Raw genomic sequence first — 14,323 nt, forward strand, 5'->3', positions numbered from 1 at the left:
ATATTGATAATGGATACAAAGGGCCACTTGTCTTAAAATATGCAATAACCCAGCTTGAACTTTATCAGATTTAGTTATCTATTGTTAATGGTGGAGGTAAGACAAAACTTGCTTGTGCATAATTTTTATAACAATTTATTGAAATTCAAATAATTACACATTTCAACCATCGAACAAGTTCAGACCAATGCCAGGCGCCACCAATGCCAGGCGCCACCAATGCCAGGCGCCACCAATGCCAGGCGCCACCAATGCCAGGCGCCACCAATGCCAGGCGCCACCAATGCCAGGCGCCACCAATGCCAGGCGCCACCAATGCCAGGCGCCACCAATGCCAGGCGCCACCAATGCCAATTCTCACATCAGCCCAGTTTGGAAACTTCTTGTCAAGGGTAAAACCAAGAAACTAGTTCTTGACTAACCGCAGTCATGCTTTCATTGCCTTGAACATTCCAGGAAACCTGTTCTGTAATCAGAAGAATTAAAAATTATTTTTAGAGCAACACCTAAAGTTATTTAAATAAAATTACACTGTCATTTAAAAGAAATTGTTTTACCGTACTAAGTTCACAAAGCCTTGAGTAGAGCTTCCAGAAAAAATGTCTTACTGCTTTCAAACAAGCAGTTGGATAAGTTGTCGGGTAGTTAGTTACTAAGTAAATGAACATTTAAACACTTGTGTTTTAGAAATAGAATCCAGTGGATAATTGTGGATTCTGTTAACTATTTGGGTTCATATTTAGCATGGTAGAGTTCAGAGTAATTTAAGACTTCAGTTTGAATATAGTTTGAATATAGTTTGAATATAGTTTGAATATAGTTTGAATATAGTATATATTGTTACTTATAGTATTTGCACTAATATTTGAATAGTAAAAATTAGACACTAAATGCAAATTTGTTTAATCAGAACTATAAACAAAGTGGAAGCTGTAATTTACATAAAGTAAAAAAAAAATTAAACTCACGCAAAGCAATGCCATACCCCAGTGTTAACTTTGTTAACCTGAAAACTGTCAACTCTTTAGTAGAGATTCTACCGAGCTGATTAACAGCTCCTAGGGCTGGTCCAAAGGATTAGACTTATGTGACTAAGAACTAATTGTTTACCTAGCAACGGGACCTACAGCTTAATGTGGAATCCGAACCAGAACTAGAAATGAAATTCCATCACCAAAAATAAGTTTCTTCATTGGCAGGGGTACCGCGCCCGTAGAGTGCAGTAAAAACTACGCATCTCAAGTTCTAATAAACCAACCTTTAATTAGTAATCCATTTTTCCAGTCTTATGGATACAGTAGTAGTCTTTCACGAAGTAGCCCATTTCTCAAGAGACTACGGTTACCCCGGCTCCATAAAGTTAGGATTCGCTAGTACCTGCAGTAGTTTTAGTACCTGCAAGTAGTTTTTAAAGTAATCAGAGAAACAAAGTAAAAGCTCCACTTTTAATAATTACTATGCATAATTTAAGAACATACTAAAAACCGATGTTTACAAAAGTCACTTAAGTTATCGAAAGAAAAACCACGGAACGCTGCAAATATCCATTTACCCATAAACTGTCAAATCCACAATATAGCTATAAAACTCAAAATCTACTGGACCTGGAACTACCCTCATTCTGAAAGAAATTAAAATTCGTAATCACCTCAACGATATAACTACTCTACGGGGATAAGTATTAGAAGTCTCCAAAAACTATCCACTGAATCTCACCAATTACAAGGTTGTGAGCAGCGAATGGGGAAAGGCGGCCAAGTTTAACTAACTTTTTCAGAGGAAAACAAACGAGTTTGAAATAAAGATTAATTTGAAATAAAGATCTCCAACAAATTAAACATTTAAACCAGTAATTAATGAACAAAGTTTATTATATGAACCAAGTTAATTATAAGTAAAACAACCTAGAGTACCGGATAACTAGCCCAATTCTTGTTAAAATATAATACAAGAGCTACAACCTCAAGTAACGAATTAAGTTAAAATGCGACAAATACTAATCCTTACACAACAAAAGTAATCCAAACTAACCGTCACCCAAGATCATAAAGCCATCATAACCAAACTCCCGAACTACACAATACGACACACCAAAGTTTCACAAACGTACGTACAACTTCAATACAGCAAACGGAGACTTAATTTTTTAGCGTCAATAGAGAACCGTCTATAAACCGTCCAATTCCATAGCCTCACAAAGCAACGAAAACTCTAAAAAGCTTCATCGACTTTGAAGCGATAAGTGAACTTTGGTATGGTGTGGTTGCACTGAAGTAAGGATCATTTAGGAGAGTCAAACAAACAAGGATCATTTAGAAGTGAGACAACATGCGTTTTCTGCTTTTGCCTGTATTATAACTGAATGGACTTGGCTGACGTTTTAAAGTCGGATATTTGGTTATTTCTTTTAATGCTTCCCAGATCTTCGATAACATTGAAATGATAGAAAAAAATTATTCAGTTACCGAAAAAATTAGTGAAAAATTTAGGTGTTCAGCTTCTGTGAAAACGTAAACATTTTTTTTTAAGCTTTTTGCAGAACTGAATATACTAAAGGATGCGGCACATTTTACGTTATTCTTTTATTCACTGTAAGTTCTTATCTGGTCCCAATTTGCCGAAGGAATTCCGTGGGACCCACAGATTCTTTGACAAAGACATTCGAAGATCGTATGGGGTTCCCTATATTAACTGTCAAATCCACACTATTATCAGACTCAGAAAATAAGTCTGTAACTTTTTTTCTGGAAAGACTATTTTCAGTCCTTTCGATATCAATCTCGGGCCAGCAAATTTAAAGGCTCTAAAACCAACATTTTAAGACCTCTTGGCTCAGGTAATTCGATGCCATCTGTAGTTGGTTTCGTGTTGATTCGTTGCTAAAGTATAAAGGCTTCTCAACTCCATTAATGACATGGGGTAAACGGTGCTTCAAGGCATCAATTTTCACTACAATCTAATGAAAAAAAGGCTTTCAAAAGTTGCTTTGCAAAATAAACAAAAGACACTAGGGCTTAAGTAATATATTCCAATATAATAGCGTTTTGAAAAAAAAAAGAAGTTTGTCGAGAATAATGCAATAGATAATAAAGATATAGCCTTCCATGCATACGCGATGGTAAGTGCTAAAATAGGGAAATTTAAAAAAATGAATATATATCTGCGTCCACATTAAGAAATTAAAATTCCACTACAATTTCTTATTACGCATAGAATAAGGACTATGCCGCACACTTTCAAAACGTCTAAATTAGGTCACAGAGGAGTCCAAACAGAAATAGTTGCCTTCACGGTACATTTTCAGACAACATTAGCTTCATTAAGCGTTACGTATTCCTTAATGAAGAGTTTTAATGAAAGGGAACAAATCAGAATGTTTATATCTGTGCCATATTTTTCATTTAATTTCTTTTGTTTTCCAACATCGCAGCAGACTTGTCCTCCGCAAACCATTTCCGTTGGTTTGTGTTTTGGGAAAATCAACGAATAGCCTGGCCATGGGTTTCCATATATATATATATATATATATATATATATATATATATATATGTGTGTGTGTGTGTGTATGTATATGTGTGTATATATATATATGTATATATATATATATATATATATATATATATATATATATATATATATATTGTGTGTGCATGTGCCTGTGTGTGTATGTAATATATATATATATATATATATATATATATATATATATATATATATATATATATATATAAATTAAATTTTCTAGAAAGAAATAACGTAAAGCCTCCTCAGGTAGTATGTAATCCCTAGACTGTGGGACTAACACTAGAACGACCGAGCGGTCATTTTGCCCGGAATTTCACTTTCAAATGTATTTATTTTCAGTAATCTTTCCCTAACAATCATGAGCCTCCATGACTTTTTCTAATTCACCAGGATGTATATTGAACTAAAATGAAACTGAAATTAGCCTTTTGCTCAACTAGATATGGCCTTTTTCACCGTCACCGACCGAACAACGGCCATTTAACCGCTGTTCTATATGGGGAGTTCTGTTGGCATTAACCAACAGACATGGCAACCTACACATATTTCATGACTCATTATCAGGTATATCATAATTAGTTATTTAGTCGCTGAATATGTCCTGAAGTCGCTCGCTTTTGTACAAAGATATTCTAACATTGTTGACTACAATATCATCCTCTGATTCCGAGGGTGATCTTATATCTGACGACGAGGAAGAAAAATATATTTTACAAGCTGAAAGCTCATCCACATGTGATGAAGAAGCCGATGATGACAATGATGAAGCATCACAAAGTGGGTATAATTCTGATGAAGAAGAAAATGAAGTAGATGGGGTTGATTCGTGGAGCATATCATTTGAAGAGGTTTATGCGACAATAGGCATTTCGATGCCCGAGGAATTATCGCCAAAGGAGAGCTAGTATAATACTTTTTTGATAAAAAAAAAAAAAAAAAATTGGGACCTCCATTTTTCCGTAAAACAATGCAAGAAATTGTTTTAAAGAAATTATGAGATTTCTTAGATTTGCTGTCAGATCAACGAGATCCACTCGATTGCAAACTGATAGATTTGCGTTGATTTCTGAAGTTTTGGACAGATTTGTCAAAACCTACGTTATTTGCTATAGACCACCTGGGAATATAATAGTGGGTAAGCAGTTTTACGAAATGCATGTGCCCATTCATACAATATATTGCCAGTTCAGTATTGAGTTTTGGTTAGTGGCCGATGTAAAATCAAAATACATGCGCAATGGATTTCCATATCTTGGTAAAGACCGCAGTCGTCTTGCAAATGAACAATCTCCGAATATATTGTTATGAGGTTAATAAAACCATAAATGGGAAAAGAAAAAAATGTGACAACGGATCATTTTTTCACTTCGATAAAATTGGAGGAAAAATTACAAGCTACAAACACGAGTCTTGTGGGGAGGGTAAATCCTATTCGGAAGGAGATTCCCATATACAAAAAAAAGAAGAAAAAAAATCCTGTGATGACCTGTACGGCAGACCACTGCTGAAAAATAATACACCCTGACAGTGTATCAGTGTAAGCCAAACGAAAATTGCTGTACGCCTTCGAAGTACGGAGTTGACATCGTAACTCAATTTGCTCGGTTGTACAGCAGTCAAGCAGCTTCACGAAGATGGCCAATCCAATTATTTGATAACATACTTGGTCTAGCAGGCATCGAGACATCAGTTCTTTATAAGAAAGTCGCAGGTCAAAAAGTCTCCAGTCGTGATTTCCTTCATCAGTTAGACGAAGAACTTTAGGAAATGTTAAAAAGTAGCAACACGGTAAAAAGCAGTGGAAGCGATATTGATGCGATATTGCAGCAGAAGTTTCCGTAAATACTACGAAAATAAAGCGGTGCCAAATAGGATACTGCAATGGGAATAAAACTTCAGACATTTGCCACCAATGTAAGAGATCTGTATGCGGGAAATGCACAAGCAAGGTGTTCAGGAAACTTCTTTACAAAAAAAAGTGTACTTGAAAAAAATTGACGTTACTCCCTAGAGTAGAAAATAAGAAAATTTAAACTGACACCGCATTATCGCACAAATATATTTTATTATTTATTTTTCAATAATTTTTTTATGTAAAAACACTTTTTTTAAAGTTTGATAAATATTAATAAAATATGTCTTACGCTATGGTACTCAAATACAGATTATGTTGTACTGAATCTCATTGTAGACGTTATTTAATTAACCTAAAATGTATAAATATATATGTATACCGATAAACCCTTGCTATACTGACAATAACGACTGTCACGAGAAAGTGGAAAGCAGCGGTCACTCGACATTTCCAAGGAAGGAGGGTTGTTATCACCTGCTATTATGAAGTCCAGGCTAAGAAAAAGACTGCTGTTGTAATAAATCTTAATCTTGTAATTACATTTAATACATTTCTTATTACAGCGCAGCAAATAATATTTCAATGTTGCAAATTATAATATTTCATCTATTTCAGGTTTGATAGTAATTGATAGTTTTTCTTGAGATAATTGAGGAATGTTATGTTACTGATTATGTCAACAAATATTCTATTTCCTTACTATGAATAATTATACACCAATGAATCAGGATGTTTTAATAAACGAAAATGTAGACTCTTACAATGCCAATATATGTACGGTCATTTTGACCGCTCGGTCGTTCTAGATATGGACACTGGTGGTCGTTCTAGTAACTGAACATTATCATCAGAAAATCCGAGAAGCAGGAACGGAAATGAATAAATGATACAGGCTTCTGGATGGCGGAATTGGAATGTAATGGAACAAAGGCTCCCCAATAACTTTCTTCAATTTTATAAGGAGAACATTTAGAACATGATTGTTACTTGTGTTGAAACGCCGAATCGGATAAATACTACACTACAGACAAATGGAAGACAAACGAGATTTAATAATGTAAACGACGATGGTATTATTATGATTATTAAAATGGTAAAGAAAACAAATTGTACAATTGATCCGACGCCAAAACTGAACTTATAGTATCAGTGAAAGCATTAATGTCAGTATCTCTGAATGCAAGTTCCCTAAGGCGAGAAAGTGGCTGTTGTTAAACAAACAACTTGATCATCAGAGTTGAACTTCATGCAGGCCTCTTGCGAATTTATCTTTTATGTTAAAAATGTCAGAATATGTAATTCTTGAGCAGATAATCAGTTATTTGGAAAGAGTAAATGCTTTACTGGATAGTCAGTCGGCTTATAGACACTTATACAGAAACCACTGTAAGTTCTGTTGTAAATGACCTATTAGAAACGAAAAATAAAGCAAATGTGGTATATTGGTGCTGCTCGATTTCAGCGCTGTCTTTGATATAGTTGTTCATGAACCTCTTTCAAATTATTTACAATCAGCTGGTATTACTAAAGATGATTTTGAGTATTTGAAAAACTACCTGTTAGACAGAAAATACTGTGTACAAATAGGGAGCTCACCTTATGAAACATTAAGAAGAGGAGCACCTCAAGGCATTATATTAGGTCCAGTTTCATCTTGTATTATGAAACATGCTACAGGGACGTAGGGGTACAGTTCAGGCTACTTGCAGATGACACCTAATTTTGTTTTTACATAAACGATATTAACGATACAAATGAGATAATAAATTACGTCCTCACCAGTGTAAGGAATGGATAACATTTAAGCAGTTGAAATTAAATTAAAATAAAACTGAGTTTGTTGGTAGGAAGGAAAAATGAAATAAGAAACCTTGGTGGTTTTCGGCTTAATATATATTAGAAATAGTTTCGATCGCAGACAAAGTACGTGACTTAGGTGTGCTACTAGACTCTTATTTGCCTCTTAGTGCTCAAATTAAAAATGTTGCAAGAGTTACTGCACACCATCTTGGAAATATTTTCTTTGTTAAAAAAATCGCTTTCGTTGGAGTGGAACCTTAGGAAAAAACAGCAAACAGTAATATTTTTTACTGCGTGACAGTACGTAATACACCGAAGAATGATACACAGAGGCTAATTTTATCAAGAACCGAGGAGTCATAAACCGAAGAATCAGTCAATAAGCATGAAAGCATCAACAAATTCTTTTAAAGTTTCCCGTTAAACAAAACCAAGGACGTCTTTGCACTCTTCCGCATAAATGGTCCAAGTTTCACGACAGGTGAATCCATGGTCCTTGGGGATGGCCACGCCAGCAGCACCGGGTTCTTGGCAAGCAAATTCTCTAGTTAGCTCTCGACGCTGGAGTGGTAAAGTATCATAGTGCTATTCTGTTCCGTTTGTGGTCGGTTCCTCGTTACCTGAGCACTAAGCAGCCGGAAGCGATGCCATAGAAGTTGATCTCGCTATTAGAATTTGGTGGCGTGGCGGATGTTATACGTCTAGTTGTGGCGACTCTCCCAGGCTCTACGAAGACTAAGTTTCATTATGTTCATGTTATATTACGTTTTCGAGACTGTTTATAGTTTCCCATTGTTGCAAGGGCTCATGGCTATGGTTACTTGACTTATTAGATTGTTGTAGCAGGCTTTTTTTTCCTTAATATATTTTTATATTTTGATTTTAAGGTTTACACTAGACATATTTTAAATGTTACACGTCATGGTTTTTCCTTAAAATTTGCTGTTAGTCTCTATCAAACTTCCTGCAATTTGTGGACAGCATTGAATATTTGGTTTTGAAATGTTTTACATAGCATTATTTTATCTAGTTTTTCGCTTCTAGTCTTTAAAACTATGGTAGGTTTTCATTTACCTAGGTTTGCAGTTACTTCTGCACTACAAATATTGTCTTTAGGACCAGGAGATCTTTTGGTTAAAGTTTTGTATTTAATTTACAACGTACTTGGAAATTGAAATACCTGTTAAAATCGTTGACTTTTGTGAACGAATTTTCTCACTTTTTCAAGCTTTATACCTACCTTGTAATTTGCAGAGATGACTTTAAGTTTTTTCCATTTTATTAAAGCAAATCCATATCCTGCCACAATTCTAATTTTAAACTGCTTCCAGATTGTTACATACTATTTCATGAAGCAAACTACGCTATTTCAAGAGGTCAGAATTCTCCAGCCATGAAGTTTCTCAAACTACTCAAACGGACTACTCTCCCCATCTTTGGCCTGAGAAAAACTAGGTGAGGTAGTCAGTAAAAAGTGTAAAACTTTTTACTTTCCAAACAACCCCCTTTTTTTTTACCTCCACCCCTACAGGGGCGGTGCCCCTGTTAGGGGTGGAGGCCCCTCTCATGTCTTGTCAGTTAGGTCGTAAAGGGTCCTTTACATTAACGTACTTGTCCGAGAGATTTGCCATAGAGATTTGCCATACTCAGTATGGCAAATCTCATATAAAGGCAAATCTCTCGGACTAAGTACGTTAATGCAAAATACCCTAAGACCTGTCGACGGGTGCATGGGAGGTTCACTAATTTATTTTCTTTCAGGAAAATTTTAATTTCATGTTTCAAGTGCATCAGTCTTTTTAGTATTAACGTACTTTGACTTTAGATTTATTTTAGAAGTTTAAAGTAAGGCAACGTTTATATTGATCGCTTAAGAATTTTTCTTGAATTTTGCAGTTATCAGTTAACTTTCATTTTGCAAATTAGTTTTATTACAGTACAGTAGTGAACGTAATCTTCTAAATTTCTTTTTTAATTATTTGTCCTTTAAAATTCCAATTTACTAACTAGACAAATTTTAATTTTGCAACTGCACTTAGGCCTACAAGTTTTTAGTAAAGTTTTAAAAACTAAGATTTAAGGCATTTTAATTTAGAATATTTTAATTTATAACAAATTTAACGTTAGCTATAGCTGCTGCAAAGTTTTAAATTTTAACTTGAGGGAAGCGAAACTGATGCTAATCATACAATGAACAGGCCTATGTTTTCACGCTCCTACAATAGACAGATACACTATTTTACACATCAGCGAGTGATGCCAGAATTGTTCTGTAACTTGGAACTTTTTTGTAATTTTGCTTGGCGGCTCTAAACGTAGAGATGTTTGATGCAGTCGTTTCTCTGGTTGGTCATTCGGTTGCTAGAGCTTTTTGGTGCTTTCCCTACCTTTGTTTGCCAACACTTTTTTTTTTTTGCTTTGGTTAAAGGTTTGAGTGGTTTGAGGCTTGAGTGGTCTGGTCTGTACAGAAGCAAACTGGATCTGTTGTGAAGGCTTAATTTGATAAAACCTTATATTTTACTAGCCAAAAGAATCTTGGATGAAATTTTTATTTGTAAAAAGTACAAATTTCTGCCGTAGTTTTTTTGCTTTACAGGCTGTGGATTGGAGTAGTCGAGACCCTATTATTCAAGAACTCTGGTGTTCGATGCCTTTACAACTCATTTTAATGAGGTGAGCCAGGATCCTGGTGTAACTGAACTGCACTTCATGCCAGAAGATGTCTTGCTTTGATTAAAATATGTAACTAGATAAATATTTCAATAATCACTAATAGCTATGCAGACTTAGGTTTTCTTGCCTTAGATTCCGAAATTTTGTAAGTAACTTGAGCAGTTTACTTTGACAGAATAGTATAGTTTTTTACAATACCGGTATAAGGTGGCTTAATGTAACCTGGAAGACCATAGGTAAAGCCTGATGTCTCATCAGTTGGTAATATTATTTAAGGAAGTAGTTATGGTGTTTTACTCTTTAATACCTGAAATTACTTTAATACCTGAAATTACTGTTATTAGTGTTTTGTCTGGTAAACCTTATGGTAAATTACCTAAGCAAATGCCTAGAAACTTCGAGAATCACGCTGATGGATTAAAAATTGTTGAATGAATTCCTGAAAGCCCATAAATGGCAGTCAAAGTGAATAAAGGCAGTTGAAGACACTCGGGAAGCCCTAATAAAAAGAAAGCTAAACAACTTGGCTTAGATATCTGGGGACTTGATCCACACCCTAAATCTCGGGCAATGCGTTTCCATATTGAGAAGAATTCTTTAGAGGAATGTTCAGTTATTTACTGAAGTTAAATTTCGAAGTAATTTTGTACTGAGCTATGTCACAGTCGGCTGTTAGTCTTAATGATCGCTGCTACTATGTCCAGCTGAATTATATGAAAGTAATTGAGGGCTCGTTCTTCTATTTTAAAGCAGTAAAATAGAAATGAACGAAATCCAGAGGATTTAGTTTTCACTATTCTCACTTCAAGTGCCACAGTATATTTCTGGAGGACTTCACCTTTCCTAGGGCATTATAACTCGGAAATATTTTACATTCCTTGGTTATTTTTCATAATCCTATGACCATCTGACACCAGCACACCATAAATACTGTTTGATACAGTAGTACGTGAGATTGATAGTGAAACTGATTGAGCACTAAATACAGTTCACAAAGGTTTTTCACCCTAAAATTTAGAAGTACGAAATAAAAACTGTAAATCGGCCTTCAAACTGCTAAAAGATATAGTACAAAATTATCATGGATTGCGGAAAGTTCTTTCCTTAAGTATTTCTTGAACCGATAATGCTGTTATAACTGATGGTATCTATATCTTAAGCTTAATTCGTATCAGTTTAGTATATCTTATCACTGATTTTTTTGCAATGGCAGAAACCTTTATACATTCCTTAATCCTTAAAAATAAAATATGCTGCTGGTTTTGAGTAAAGGTGTCTTCTGTCAAACGAGTATCTCTTTACCTACGCCTGGGTGATATTTTGTAGATAAACTTTTATCTTCTGAAACGGAGTGGAAGATATGATTAACGTAACGTGGCAAGTGCACAGTTGCCTTACATCCATATTGTCATAACACCACTGGAAATTTTTGGGACTTGGTTTTTTACGACCAATGTTAAGTAGCAGCAAAAATTATTCCCTAACCTCCTGAACATTATTCCACGATGACGTTGAACTGTCACAAGGAATATGAGTGCTAGCTTGCGTTCGATCGGCAGTATTAATAAAAAGGGCAAGCTTACAGCCTTCACTAACTTAACGCAGGTGTCTTTGATACAGTGAGAATATAAGAACAGTAACGATAACAAATAGCTAAGACTGAACAGTCCTCGTAATAACGGCGATGAATAAGCAGTTTCCCCATTCCTTGGTTTTTAATACTGTAGAAATGCCCTAACATTTCCTTACGTAATAAGGTTGTAGGTTGTATACTGGGTTTAGAAGGAAAGTGAAGATTCTAAGGCTTTGATAATCAGAGTACACTGATACATGACAACGTGTTATTAGCTTATTACCTAAAAAAAATATCATAGCCTGTATAGCTTTTACAATACTAACGATAGCACAAACTTCATTAACATACTAAAAGACAGATGGTCAAACGTTAAAGTGGCCAACAATGATCAAATCGTTTGCGCTGTTACCGTAACGTTGTCAGAAACCCGATTGGTGAGGGGGATAGACAAATCTACACAGTAGAGGACATTAACATAGTGAAAATACCTAAAAAGTACTGCACTGGTTTCCTTGTAATGTCCAGCTACTTAAATCAAGCTTTATTGTTCCAAACATTTTGTTAGGAAATGAGCTGAGGTGAATGGAATAAAAAATGAAATGAATTATAGTTTTGATGAAAATGTCATGTATATTCAGCGGTCCATTTTGGAAATATTTTTTATGAAAATTCCACTTTATGGTATCCGATACAATACTAAGGAAACGAAAAAGTTATTTAGGAGGTAATTTCGTAGTATTCAGTTTTAGTTCCCTCTCTTGTTCCCAAAATCCTAGTTCACTCATTATTCCTGTAAACATTATCTGTATGTGCTTGCATATGTGCGTGTCTCTTGCTGTTAGGTGTCGTGTATTCTTTTGTAATTCGATTCTCGTTCAATGGTTTTAGGATTATCATTCTTATCTGGAGATATCTAAGTCACAGAATAACGCTGGCAGCAGGTCATTGAGATCCCAGAAAGAACAGAAATCCAAGTGAACCTTAATTAGCAGGACTAAGAGGCCATATGGGGAATAAAGCCACTTAGTGATTTAAATTAAGAGTCTAACTATAATAAGTTAACATAAAAGATATTCAGAAAATTATGTAATAAAACGTCCACATTCAGTGTTGTAACGTTAAAACTAAAACACTCGAATAACGACATTTTTAAATTGAAATCATATGGAAATATATACACAAAAAGATAACAAAAACCAAATGATTTTGTTTTGTCCAAAATTGTACATCGTTATCTTCAATGCCACTGCGAAAGATTACTCAGTGGAACGATAAATGAAACCTAACAGATTTTCATAAAAAATTGAGATAAAATATGAGACCCCTCTTTAGCCGGACACAATAAAAAGTATTTCTTAAGATAAATAGGAATTGATAACCAAGGAGATCGTATTTTATTAAATTTTCTGTATTTATAAGATACTGGCATAATAAAAGTTAACTTTCAGCCTCTAAATTTTCATTAAATTCATATTTTACCATGTGAAATCTATTCAGTAAGACGAGAGATTAAACTGTTTTAAATATGTCATACACATGTTTGCATGTAGTTGTAAGGCTATGAAGTGGCTAGTAAAAACCCTAACTATGTACTACTGCTAGAATTGTATATTTGAAAGAAGAAAAAGCTGTTTTGTATCATAGAATTAAAAAAAATGTTACTCGGCTTTTTTTTTATTTGAATATTCAGAGTCAGATCTAACATTCTTTAATGTGTCAGATTCTAAAAATCATTGTTGTTTGCCACAGCTCACGTCTGTTAATGCGACTTTTTTTTTTATTTTGCAGGTATGGATTTATTAGGAAGCAGCCATGACCCAGGCCACTGACGTTAGCCAAATCTGATAGAACTTATCAAGTCGGAACAGTAAGTTAAGATTCACCCTGGTGTGGAATTTTCCTTCTTGTAATTTCTGCATAATTCTATTTTGCCTCATCCGTCCAAAAATGGTAAAATTTGGGTTTGTTTTGTTCAAGTCATTTTTAAGCTCTATACATTCTCTGAGTTGAGCTTTTCATAAAGAGAGGTTTTTCATTCACAATTAGGCTACATCACAATATCACACCACACTGTCTTATATGTAATCTCATCAAGTCCTTGAATATTCCCAGTTTTTCATATGTATGTATGTTTATATATATATATATACAGTATATATATATATATATATATATATATATATATATATATATATATATATATATATATATATATATATATATATATATATATATATATATATATATATATATATATATATATAATAAGAATAAATGAGTATACAAATACCCAGTTTGTGTAGTATAAGTAAGACTGATTTATTTTGATACATGAAATGGATTGATCTTATTTTCAGGCAAACAACATGAGATATGTCAATTCAAAATAATCAAGCAAACCGACAGTGGCTTAGCTCGATGAGCCAATACCTACAACATAGTCATATTAAATGTAGATAACCCTAATCTTAGTCCAAGGGCACGATTATATAAACATCACGCAGCCAGAATTTTTTTCACTGTATACAGAGGCTAAAAGTGTAAAGGTTTCTCTAAAACAGGATCTTGATATATTCTGTGATGTGTGGATGGCCACTCCAGAAGTTCAATTCCAAGATGACCCTATAGCCAGTCCCTCATCACCAGGCTCTTGTGGATGGAACTATGGTCATGGACCAACTTAAGCAACACTTGCCCAAGGATTTCGACATTTATCCCTTGTGAGGAGGCCAACGATCTTAACAAGCTTATCTGGACCATATGCCTACACCCACTCAGAATATGAAATTGCGAGTCTGCCTCTTACTTTGGTGATGGATGTACTTCTTCAGATAGGGCCCGTTAGGCCACCACTGACTGGAACATCTTCTCATCAGTCAAGATGACATTTCTCC

At 34.6% G+C, this 14,323-nt stretch overlaps 1 long non-coding RNA gene across 1 annotated transcript; it reads right to left on the bottom strand.

Annotated features, from left to right (window-relative positions):
- Positions 1–121: 121 nt before the first annotated feature.
- LOC136835269 (uncharacterized) lies at positions 122–2,232 on the bottom strand. The gene is made up of 3 exons (XR_010852074.1): positions 2,115–2,232; positions 1,259–1,395; positions 122–466 (listed from the first exon to the last, which is right to left on the bottom strand). It is a non-coding gene; the product is annotated as an uncharacterized lncRNA (long non-coding RNA).
- Positions 2,233–14,323: the final 12,091 nt, after the last annotated feature.

The sequence above is a fragment of the Macrobrachium rosenbergii genome, chromosome 55, assembly GCF_040412425.1.
Source record: "Macrobrachium rosenbergii isolate ZJJX-2024 chromosome 55, ASM4041242v1, whole genome shotgun sequence".
In the NCBI taxonomy this organism is placed as follows: domain Eukaryota; kingdom Metazoa; phylum Arthropoda; class Malacostraca; order Decapoda; family Palaemonidae; genus Macrobrachium; species Macrobrachium rosenbergii.